This window comes from Varroa destructor, unplaced genomic scaffold (genome assembly GCF_002443255.2).
Source record: "Varroa destructor unplaced genomic scaffold, Vdes_3.0 BEIS01000006.1, whole genome shotgun sequence".
In the NCBI taxonomy this organism is placed as follows: Eukaryota; Metazoa; Arthropoda; class Arachnida; order Mesostigmata; family Varroidae; genus Varroa; species Varroa destructor.
The window spans coordinates 17,704,873-17,716,482 of NW_019211459.1; the positions used below are offsets into that span (position 1 = coordinate 17,704,873).

The 11,610-nt window shown below is 38.9% G+C and overlaps 2 long non-coding RNA genes across 4 annotated transcripts; both read right to left on the minus strand.

The window, feature by feature from the left end:
* Positions 1-1,473: 1,473 nt before the first annotated feature.
* On the minus strand, positions 1,474-10,084 carry LOC111252637 (uncharacterized). 3 transcript variants are annotated; one of them, XR_015330320.1, is made up of 5 exons: positions 9,683-10,084; positions 7,381-7,761; positions 4,635-4,796; positions 3,746-3,948; positions 1,474-3,077 (listed from the first exon to the last, which is right to left on the minus strand). It is a non-coding gene; the product is annotated as an uncharacterized LOC111252637 (long non-coding RNA). The 3 variants fall into 3 exon arrangements; XR_015330319.1 differs by lacking the exon at positions 4,635-4,796 and having other exon boundaries at positions 9,683-9,932; XR_015330318.1 differs by lacking the exons at positions 4,635-4,796; positions 7,381-7,761 and having other exon boundaries at positions 9,683-9,907.
* A 233-nt stretch (positions 10,085-10,317) lies between these two features.
* LOC147754939 (uncharacterized) lies at positions 10,318-11,567 on the minus strand. The gene is made up of 2 exons (XR_015330321.1): positions 11,123-11,567; positions 10,318-10,671 (listed from the first exon to the last, which is right to left on the minus strand). It is a non-coding gene; the product is annotated as an uncharacterized LOC147754939 (long non-coding RNA).
* Between the last annotated feature and the right edge of the window lie 43 nt (positions 11,568-11,610).

Sequence of the window (11,610 nt, forward strand, 5' to 3'; positions counted from 1 at the left end):
ACACCAAGTAAGGGATCATTTCGGTGCACCCATCTTTTATGATGGTTATGGCGCGGGTTGTAATTTTTAGACTAGTATAGCACATATAGACAGGTTGGTAGCAGTAACGTAGACGCAGTTCGTGCGTTGTAATAGAACTATCTTTTATAACTGGCATTTAATTTAAACATACTATGTAACCGTAGTCTCCATGTTAAACTAATTTCAGTCAGTCAAATACAGCCTTCTTAAACGGCAATCATATGTACAAAAGAAGTATATGAAAAGAACTATATATATATATAACACTCAGTTACAACTGCCACAAGGGGTCGCTACTGTACCGGGTATTTTCCAGAAGTGTGTAGATTGACGCCCCGCGGAACCAAATTTGCTCAGAATTGGTCAGAGACAGCCGTTAGAATTTGCATATTGTCTACGCAAGTGTTTTCGTCGAAGTTCACAAAAACCATTAGAGCAGTAATACTTATGGAGGACAGGGAATAAGAGTGCCGATTCAAATGCTAAATAAATAAAAAGAAGTTATTTATCAAAAATTAAGGCTCAAATAAATATGACTTTTCGATATTTCGGTGTATCGCCATTAATTATTTATTCAATTATTTATTAAGGGCTGCAAACTGCAGCGGTTGCTGAAGTTGTACTGTGAATACGTTGGGATTAGAAAAATTATTGTGGCTAAACGTTGATTAGTAATAAATTATATCACCATCAGCTCCATGATGAGCTTCAAGTTATGAATAAGTTATAGGTGAAGCAGTCCTGAAGTCAGCCTTGAGGTCTCAATAACGACGACAACTAGAAAGTATTTATTACCAGTCGTGCTAATTGACGATCTGCATTTTTTTAAAAAACTTGACGCTTTTTTCAGAGTAAAACGAAATAAATCGATTTGATGTTGATCTTGCATATTATTAAAAAATGAGGTCTTTGGTATTGCCCTTTGGTAGCTTGGTATGAAAAACTGCATTGTACACTTTGTAGTGCAGGGTGTCCACCTTCGTCCTGTAGTACGAATTAATGTGTAGTCATGATGGCTCAGGTACCGTTTCCTGTTTTGTTTTTTTTTAATAGAATTTCTGTGTATAACCGAGAATATTGGAAAGGAGCATTTCTATTTTTATTGACAAACTTAGACTCGAATCAGCTGTTACTTAGCAACTATCTATTACGCTGGTTATAGAGCACTGGACCATAGAGCACACCGAAAATACTTTGCTGAAAAAAAAAGCTACCTAAACACGTACCGTAGTCATTTGGAGGGTTTTGGAGATTCGCAAAAGTTTCGCCAAAAATTAATTTCGGCTATTCTGAACGCATGGCTTAATTGAGCACTTTCCACACGGATTTGTCAGCAAACGTTATTCTATTGGCACGTTGTATGTACACGCTACGAAGCTATTTGCGTTTACTTATTAACTGTAAACATCTTCAATGATCGGTTCGTCACAATCGCTCAATCCAGATAATATCTTTAGGCCGAACAAAAACCCGTTTTTTTTTATTTTGTCGTCTATCTGGCAACAATGTTTAGCTAGCACTGTGCATTATCGTGAATCCAATAGTTTATCATATAGATTCAAACACCATGTATCATCCCATTATGTTTGCAATCATTTTTGCTATGGATCTGTATTAGCCAACATTTTCTATACGATTGCTTGGCGAGATCGGAAACTGCTGAATTTTATAATGTTTCTGGCATTTTTTTTTTGCTTGAAACGTTTTTGGTCCTACAAAGAGGTCGAACAGATTGCTAATCAAGCCTCTTCAAATTTGTCTCAACTACGTGACTTTAATATCCGAAGATATTACAGGGGAACAAATGTACAAAACTGTGATTCCAGAGCACATGAATGGACAGTATGCGTGTCCTTCCCGGAAATACGAGCAACGACACCAGTAAACATTGTAGAATGCAGCACTTTAGAATTGACTTAGACGATAAATTATATTGAGGATTCGTCGTCAGCAATTTGTTTTTTATGATGAGTCGTATAATTAGACATATGGCTTCGTCGCTTACTTCACTTCGTAGTAAGTTCATAGAAGAGCAGCAAGAATACTTGCTGCCTCAGGCATCGGCACCATGGCACCTTCCGGCTCGATGTTTGACGTTAATCATTCAGACGTTGCAGAAGTGTAAAAAACCCTTTTTGAAATTATTAATATTTATACAATTTAGCAAGCAGAACATTACACTTTATTTTGGAAGTATTAAAAAATGTCCTTAGACAGGTAGTCTTTGATCTAACGGCAGCACTTACAACAAAAGGATAAAACTAACCCGATTTTTGTAGCCAGACTCCCTTAAATTCCCTTTTATTGAGCTCCAATAAATTCACGTTTGCGTTTCGCTACTGAAATAGACCACGATATTTCTGGTTCGCACTCACGATCTATCTAGTTTTTCTAATATACACGATGCTTTTGTATCGCTCTGTTGTTATTCCTTGTCGTTTCATTTGTATCATTATCTAACATTATTCGCAGTTACATCCTATAGTCTCAGTGCTATATTGACCCGTTTACTGGCGTTCGTCAATTTTTTTCTGTAATGAGTTAAATGGCGCCTAAAAGAAATAGAAACACTTCACGTTCATTGATTCGCAGTTAGAAAGAGTGCTTTGTGCTCTTTTTATCTAAGGATACATCGTATTTATATTTGCTTTAGGCAAGACTAATTGTTGGATATGGTTTTATATGAGCCTATTCGTACTTGTAGGCACATAATAAGCACCGTATACTAGCTTTTAATACGAACATTTTTAGATAGCTTGTACAGCGCTCCGTCGTATACTTGATGGCCAGCTTTACCCGATGCTCTGAATCGTCAGGGACTTAAGATTTGGTAGGTGGGCCTTTCGAAAAATCACTTTAACGAAAATACAAAGTAGAACTACACATCGTATTCAGAATCGTTGCCTGGTCTAAGCACGTGAGACGAACGGAAATTCGCACAACAAGAGCGCTTTAAAGCACGATGGCACTTGGCGATAGACCTTTGGCGGAAGGGGCAAGGCTAGTCGATAGCTCATATTCCACGTAGTCCTCTAGTTTGCAACGAGTGCAGCGAGCTACCGGCAAAATACACAACAAGATATTCAGTGATAAGAAACTACTAGATCATTCAGTCCCTAAAGGTCGAACCATTATCTACTTATCGCAGAAGCTTAGATCTGACTGAAATTCAAATTTGTGCTTATTAAGCACACTAACGCTCCACAGCGCTGATCAGCGCTGTGCTCAAGCAGGGGCCTCCCTGAAAGAAACAGTGGTGAAAACTCGGGAACGAATAGCCAGTACTTCCGTAAGTAGAGCGACTGAACACCTTAAAGTATACATTCCCCACCATAGAAGGGTCTCATTGAAGCACTTCCACAAACCCGGAGGCACGAAGTAGCAAAGACAACAGTTTATTACTGGTCTTGATCTAATAACAAGGTTGATTGCAAGTAAATTGCAAACACTTACTGTTGAACGAAACATTTTAGCGTACAAAGTATATTAGTATGTGTAAATCGTCTAGTGATGCGCCATTTTGTCTCTGCTTAAGTTAGCCATAAAAATCGTTGATTTCTATACGTAAATTCTATACATTTAGCATTAGCTCTGTGCAACCGGTAAAAATTTAGTAGGTACAGAATGTATATAATTTATCGTCTGAACATTGAATATACACCTCTATGTTATATCCTAGTTTGCGTCTAAATAAACAGACATAATACTACTCCAGGCTACGCACCGGTATAGCACTAGCGTTCGACATTTTGTGCGTCGTTTCTGTACTGAAGGTTCTGAAGGTCGGCAGCAGTTTCGCAGGAGAGACCGATGACAAGAGCAGCAATTCCGAGGATATCTACCAGCCCGACGGAGGGTTAATATCGATGCCTCACTAGGCAAATTCAGTAGCATGACAATCAGGCTCACTATATACGTCCATAAAACCTAATGCAAAGATGATCACAGAACAGCATATTGAGACACGACGAATAGACTATTCTAGCTTTAACTTGAGAATCCAAATTAAATAAATGTTTCAAACTTTACGTTTGATATTATCAAACAACTGGCTTTCAACACGAAACGAAGTGCGTTTAACCCCGATTTTGAACCTGGACCATCTCAAATAGACACAAAAATATTTGTATAGAAACATGATAATAGTCGGATTAGTCCAGGAAATCGTCTAAATAATATGTGCTGTACTCAGTTCCTACTTTCGTTTCTAGATAATGGTTTTACGAGAGTCAACACTAATGGGGACTGGGACCCCTGTTTCGATTTGTTTTGGTTTAGTATTGTACTTAGGGTTGATTTCATATTCAAACACACGTTCTATTCCGAAATTCCAAATCTCTGAATCCAAATAAGAGCGTTTATCTGGAATTTATATTTTCATTCGCAAAATATATTTTGTCTTCATCAAATTTTTGAGGAAAGGTAAGCAAAAATATGGGCTTTGACCAAAAATCGCACTAAAAAAAAATTGAGTCATGTTCACGTCTCTCAATACTACGCCCGTTCATATTAAGCTGTGTATTATGGTGCAGATACATTTCGAAGTCCTCTACGAAACGCTTCTATAAAAAGCAGCACGTTAGTGAAAATTCGACTGATCCTTCTTCTCCTACCTAAAGTGTTAAAAATATGGCAAGTTGTGCCGTGTTTTTCTGAGTATCTTGAAAACGTTTTTCGCGTCAGAATTGGCGAACTCGAAGCACGAGAAATGACGAGAGTCGGATGCCCCATACGCAAACCAAACACGTAGCTACGCGCGAGCGCCAATTGAACGTCTGTCAGAGATTGGCAACGACACACAGACGCCACTTGTAAGGCTAAGCCTATTCAATATTAGTATTGCTATATGGAGCATTTTGGCAATATATGGAGATGTCTCGAATGGGAAATATTACAAAATATATCGCACGAAAGGACTAGTTCAGTTGTTATAATATTTTATAAAGCGGAATTAGGACAAAGATGACTATTGCGTAAAAGACGAGTGAAATTTAATGTACAAAAATACGCTTTACCCGGCAAGACCGTATGAACGCAAGGCTATTATGCAGAAGGTTATTCCACCTGCGAAGTCAGTAAGTTCAGTATTAAAAAAAAAAACTACCTGAAAATATGAATTACGACCCGCTCTTTTTGAAAACTATTCGATATCTCATTATCTTTTACACCTTTTGGCAGGTATAAGTTGAATAATAGATAATATAGTAGCCTTTTAAAATGGATTAGAAGAAGTATATAGTTATTCATAGTAGGCAGTTTGTGTTTGTATAAAAATACTTTGGATGAATCTATCAGGCTAGAAACAGACCGCCGTACACAACTGCAAATACACTAGCGCGACGTTTCTAGTGTCTCCTACATTTTAGGGAAGTTGCGTAATATCATTTTCAAACATTTGCTTGTATGGTTAAAACTAATATTGCTTAACATTATCTACTAGATGACTGCTACAAATCTAACCGACACAGAGTGTACAGAGACAATGATCGTTTCTGACGTCCCATATTGACGGGCTGACCTCTATACGGAAAACTGCGAATCACAGAAACCTTATCTTGTGTCTACGTCATACAGTCAGTCTAAATGGGCTCGACAAATACCGAGGCATACCTCCCTTGTGTTGTTCAAATTGACCATGCTACTACTAGCCGATGTTTAAACGCTGTTTAAAAAATGTATACTTTTTTACCTAAAGAACAACTAGAGAGCGAAAGAAATGGTTCACTCGTCCAGGATAGCAAGCGACATTGCGAACCAGCTTAAACTATGACGTAAAAATAACAAACACACGTAATAAAACGTTTTTTCGATAAGACACAACGAAACAACCAACCTGAACGCCATGATGTAGCTTGCCCAGGGTGAAATTTTACAGTTTGTGAATAATCTTTTCATAGCGAAAAGACTTACTTACACAGCAAAAATATATTTGCTATCTCGGATGTGCTCGCTCAGTATAATAAGACACATAAATATTTGACATAATATATTATGCAGGCAAACTTACTCTAACAAAATACTCCTGGCAGCTAAGCATGGTGATATGATTTTGCTCACTACTTTGTGGTTAGAGCTCAAGGATATTCCAATTCTATCTAGTGCCGAACATTTCGTCTAACTTGTAAATAAAAGTCAGACTCAACTGTGAAGCAAAGAGTTGACATTATATATAGCCATTAATGGTTTTAAGGCAAAACGGTTTTTTAACAGCCCTAAAATCTGCGGCCGTCAAAATACATGCTTTTACTCACCTTGTCATTAGCTGCTGCTACTAGCCAACATTAGTTGCCATTAGGACAAAGATAGGTGGGCGTGGGGCGCTACCATCCTACTTTAACGTCTCCACCTCAGCCCACCATTCCAATTAATTATCATAGCTCTATCAATGTTAATCTGATTTGCTAGTTAAAACGGTCTTTTATTCTTATTTATATGGAAAGTAAACGGCAAGTACATCGATTTCACCTATCAGCTCCAGCAAGGCAGGTAAACGAATGATTTTTATGCTCCTCATTTCTTATAATCTGATGTACATCCGACTTCGCGAAGTCCTTAATGAGATGTACGACCTAAGTCACCATATCTATAAACGGATTTTACGCTAACGCACAATACTAATGTAGAAGCATTTTAAATCAAATGGAAGCAATCATGTAGAAGGGTGTCAACGAAAATTATCTACGTAAGCAATTTCTAGAAGGTATTCTCAAAAATCAAAGCACATGGTCTACTGCTCATCAATCCATTTCCAACAAGTGACGCTTCGCGATAGAGGAAACAATCGCTTGGACAATATCTCAAAACTAAATCTTTCTCACTGCCTTGCGATGAAGATTTTCGTAACACGCACTTATCACTTTCGTTCAAAAGTTGTTTAACAAGTAATTACATCTACTATAAAACAACCGTACATCGACGGCTTCGTTTTAGGTATTATAAGATCAAAAATATGGCCTCAAACTTTCACTTAGCAATACGTAATGGAAACGGTGCGTTCCGCTATCACGACATTAACTCTAAGTAAAGCAAATATAGCAGTTTTTCCATAGTTTGCTGTAGCTGCGCTGTTATTCTCGCTTTGAACTAGGTCAAGGTAGTACAAGCGTAATTTCTGAAAAACAATTAATTAGTTGATCAGTTGGTAACCAAGCGTTAGCTGAACAAATTAGCAGAAGTAGCCGCTAGATACGCGTTATGCACACGTAGTGTGACCGTGATGCGGCAAACAGACATAATTTCGAGACAAAAATCGATCTCTGAATCGTTTACGGCCAAGAAGCCGACGAATGCTTTAAGCGCTTGCAGGCTCACGAACTGCTCCGAGAAGGGAAACGATTAAAGAGAGTGTGACAGACTGACCGAGGGGTTAGAGGGTCCGAGTTGAATCACAGAAAGTCGGGAGCCGATTCGGTCCTTATGAGGCTTCCTGGAAGGAATACTAGACTGTGAAAACGAATAGTGCCTTTACATCGGTGGGGTAGTTGGATAGTTGTCTCTACCTTGATACTCGACAGGGATTTTGCATATGGGAGTATTTCTAGCTGTAAAGTTACAGCGCACTCCTGTTTTGTGGGCAAGCAGAACACTCTGTTGGCTGTGCTTTTCTAGCATATTCGTGGCAGTTGGTAACCATGAATATTAAAATGGATCAGGAGGAATATTGTTTTCATTCACTTCGTACAGCTGTTGGATAAACACAACTCCCGTCCGTGTTGGGTTGATGCTGCCCGCCTTGATTTACTGCAATATCACAGAAGCAGTGTATATTTCGTCTTGTAAAATCGTATTCGCATAGATCATTTGTGCTAAAAATTCCACATCTTTTTATCTATAAGCAGCTAGACCAAGGTCCAATTGCCGATCTGATGTTTTGTCATCGCCTCCTCTCCCAGACCTCCTCATTTCCATACTAACAAATCGAGCTTTGATTCGTGGTTGGCTTATAAGGAAATACCTGCCCACTGAAGCTGAATATTACCAGCAGTACGACCTTCGGATATGACATCGCAATCTAGGTTTTGGGGGCGAATTCTTTTTTAACGAGCTGGTATCCATTGAATGTATCGTTGCCTATTTGCCATTGCTCAGTAAGTTAGGAGACTACATTAAAGACGGCTGGAAGATAATCAAAATCAACACATTTAATCTTACAAATAGTTCTTGGAACCCGGCCAATGCGTTTAGTAATCGGAACAAGGAATTATGATACCCTGTGTGCTTTCGAGATTGTTTCAACAATATTAATTTAAATACTGTTTGCATATATTGAATGCACAGTTTTGCCTTTCTCGGGTGAGGCCGCTTTGAAAGCCATCCTAATACCTAACAAAGGAAAAGATCAGTTATAACGCGTCCATTTGCCTCTTTTAGCAGACCATTTCTAAATTCGCTAATCCGTATTTGAAGGTTGATTTTTGTATTCAAGTTATTGAATCATCTTAAATTAGCTCCATCAATGCCAAAGGCCACATGCATTTATAGCGTAATTTCGATACGATTTGAAAAGACCACATCTTGTACTTTTTTTTTTCGATTTTTTCACTCCTATGTTTTGCCCATTTTTGTCATTTGTGTGGTATCTCAACGTCCCAGGACCAACCGTAGTGCAACAGTTAGAAAAAGACTTCTGTGAATTGGAAGGTTCCGTCCCTGTTCTTTTGCCGTTTCTTTTATGCAGTCGTAGGGCTGGAATCCGAAATCAGATTTACAATACTGCACGTTTCGTGGAGACACGTCACACATTCCGTTTTACTGATGCTCAGCAGCTCGGCGCGGGTGGAACACGCTGAGTGTGTAAATAGGCAAGCAGTCATGCCCAAATTCGGGCATTCGCAATGGGAAGCACGAGCTTCGAAAAAGGCCAATGATACACTTAGCGTAATGCACAAATGAATGGAGTCGTATTATTAACTAAGGCAAGTAGGTAATTTTGATGTGATTTCTTTTGCTGGCCAAAGCAGACGCAGTCAACTTACTCTATATACCGCGCTCAACTCCGTTGGGCGAATACGTACGTTCGTTTGAAAATAGCAACAACCGCCTATAATTTGGCATACGAATATCTCGATAATAGTAAGTTAATGATCACTAAAGGCTGTGTAATTGTTTTAACCATAGAGCAGATCAGAGATCTAAACAAAATGATACAACATATGAAATACCTCGCACATTGTTGGCTAAAATGAAATATTCAAAGGCTTGTACTTGCTTTATATTGACAAAAACCATCACCCGATTAAGAGAAACATAAATTAAATATAAATATTAAAATAACTTTCTTTGTTCATACTGGTCGTGTAGTGTGTGTCATTGGCGAGAGCCAAATTAACAATCTGCCTTTGCTCTGTTATGACCAAAGTCCTGGCCGTCCAACCCAACGTTTCGAATATAAAATTTTCGGAACGGACTTATATGAAGCTTGAAGCACCGTTTTGCAGAGCTAAAAACAGTGACGTGGTATCTTCGAAAAACATACTGCTAGTAAGGAACTGCTTGGAACCATTTCTTTTTTCAAGACTTTTCCCTAGACAGTAAAACACTATACTTCATTGCCATCTAAACTCCTTTAAATTGTTTTTTTTTTGCACTGATTCGTTTTAGGCCATCTTCACCTGACACACTGTAATTTCCATATGTTTCTCGAAAAAATAAAAATTACTACCTTTTGGCGGACTGCGGCATCTTCGCATTTGAAGATAAAGAAGACCTGAACATAAATAGTAGGATCGTAACTTCATTATACGAGAAGTCTGTACACAGATTAGGCTCAGTCCACTGAGAGGGATCTGTTCATTTTTTCCCTGTTCGATGAGCCGCCGGAACAACAGTTCTCTCAGTCGACGTGCAATCAACGTGCAGAAGCATGTGACGGTACTTCCTCCTCATTGTATGCTGTCTAAAAGTGTGAATGGAGGAAACGATGTATGCGATTAAGGTAGTAAATTTTGAAAGCATTTAAACATACTGGTTTTGGAGCAACGATAGAATTACAAGCGAATACAGTTTGCCGGAATAGGTAGGATGAAAAATAGTTTTAAGTAGACGTCTACTGCCGAGGCATCATTTTAAAGCCACCTCTTCCAAACGCAGAACATCTTACGGACAAATACAAGTTTTGTAATAGTAGCGATTATATAAAGAGTCCAGTAAGGTGTAGTACATGAAGTATAGTACAAACTATTCTGCTATGTTCAATGCACGGCAGATATCAATATAGAGATCACGCGTCATATTCAGCTTTGCACTTCCTTGTGGGAACCAGAAACTGTAGTTTTTTTTTTAAATACAGATTAGCCATATGTAGAAAAAAAGAAACTTTATTCAAGCATTAGTACACACTTTTCTGTACCTTACTTCCCTTCATGTTTTCTTCAAGCAATGCAACAAAAGTACATCAAACGATCAAATAGAAAATAAATGCGCACGAATGCGAACAATGACCATAAAGAAGAAAAAGGACTTAATTATAACTCCATGTTGGACTTATTTAGACGCAAGAACGACTAAATGAAATATTTAGGTGGACGAGGCCACTCAAGTCCGACACAGTTAACCTCCTTCCTGTATCATTAGCTGAAATACAGCGGTAGTCATTGCAGTAGTCCTTGCTAGAATCTTATTATGCGTTACAAGCTTCTGGTATACAGGGACCTGTAAGAGAATGTTATATTTGACGACATTTATTTAAGGTGTATCGAACAACTCATACGCGCAGCGCGCGCGGGCTTTCTGCTCCTGGGCGCTTCCTAAAGTGTACTAGACAAGTCAGGCAGCCTTAGGCGACCCGCCTGCCATTCAGCTCATGTCACACTGTTCGGAGGTCTAGCGAAGCATTGTCTTGCCAACGTAGGACCACTAGTTTATTAACATTCCCTTAATAATGTTTGAATAGTAGAGTGGACCTGTTGGGAGAAAACTATAAAAACAAAAGAAAAGACTTCAACAACAACAATGCCTGAGCTAAGTTATGTACATATAATTGCAAGAAAACCGCAAGGGTGTTCCTTGTCTAAAATAAAATCTACAACACAAAGGCAACTAACGCAAAAAGACATAGAATACGTCTCAACTATATCACAAATATCGAGAAGCGTCTGATTACCTGAACACAGAATGAAACCTGACAGTTGTTTTCGTTGTTCTTGACGCTTTCGTTATTAAACTTCTTCCATGAGCAACGAGTGTGCACTCGGCTGCTTAAGCACACAGCGTAAAGAACCACGCGCTCTCCACGAAGTTAACGATCCTACTTGTTGTAGAAGTTTCAAAACCCTAGCTGCTCGATAAACAAAAATGAATGAAACCTCATGTACCTTTCAGTGCCCTCTTTCAATGCTACGTATCGCAGCGAAGCCGCCAAACGAAGCGGTCATTGGATCGTTTCTGTTCAAAGTCTATGGGAGCTTTCCTCAAAACCTCAGGATGATGAATGAGACAAGTCACTCGCCACGCAACTGCACAGATTGCAGCTGGCACAAGCCTTCAACGGAGGCGGGCTCATCAGATTGGAAAGGGCACTAACCATTATCGCATCGCAATATAGAATATATTGGTACACGGCAGGGGTAGATGAGAAGCATCGGAAGAACG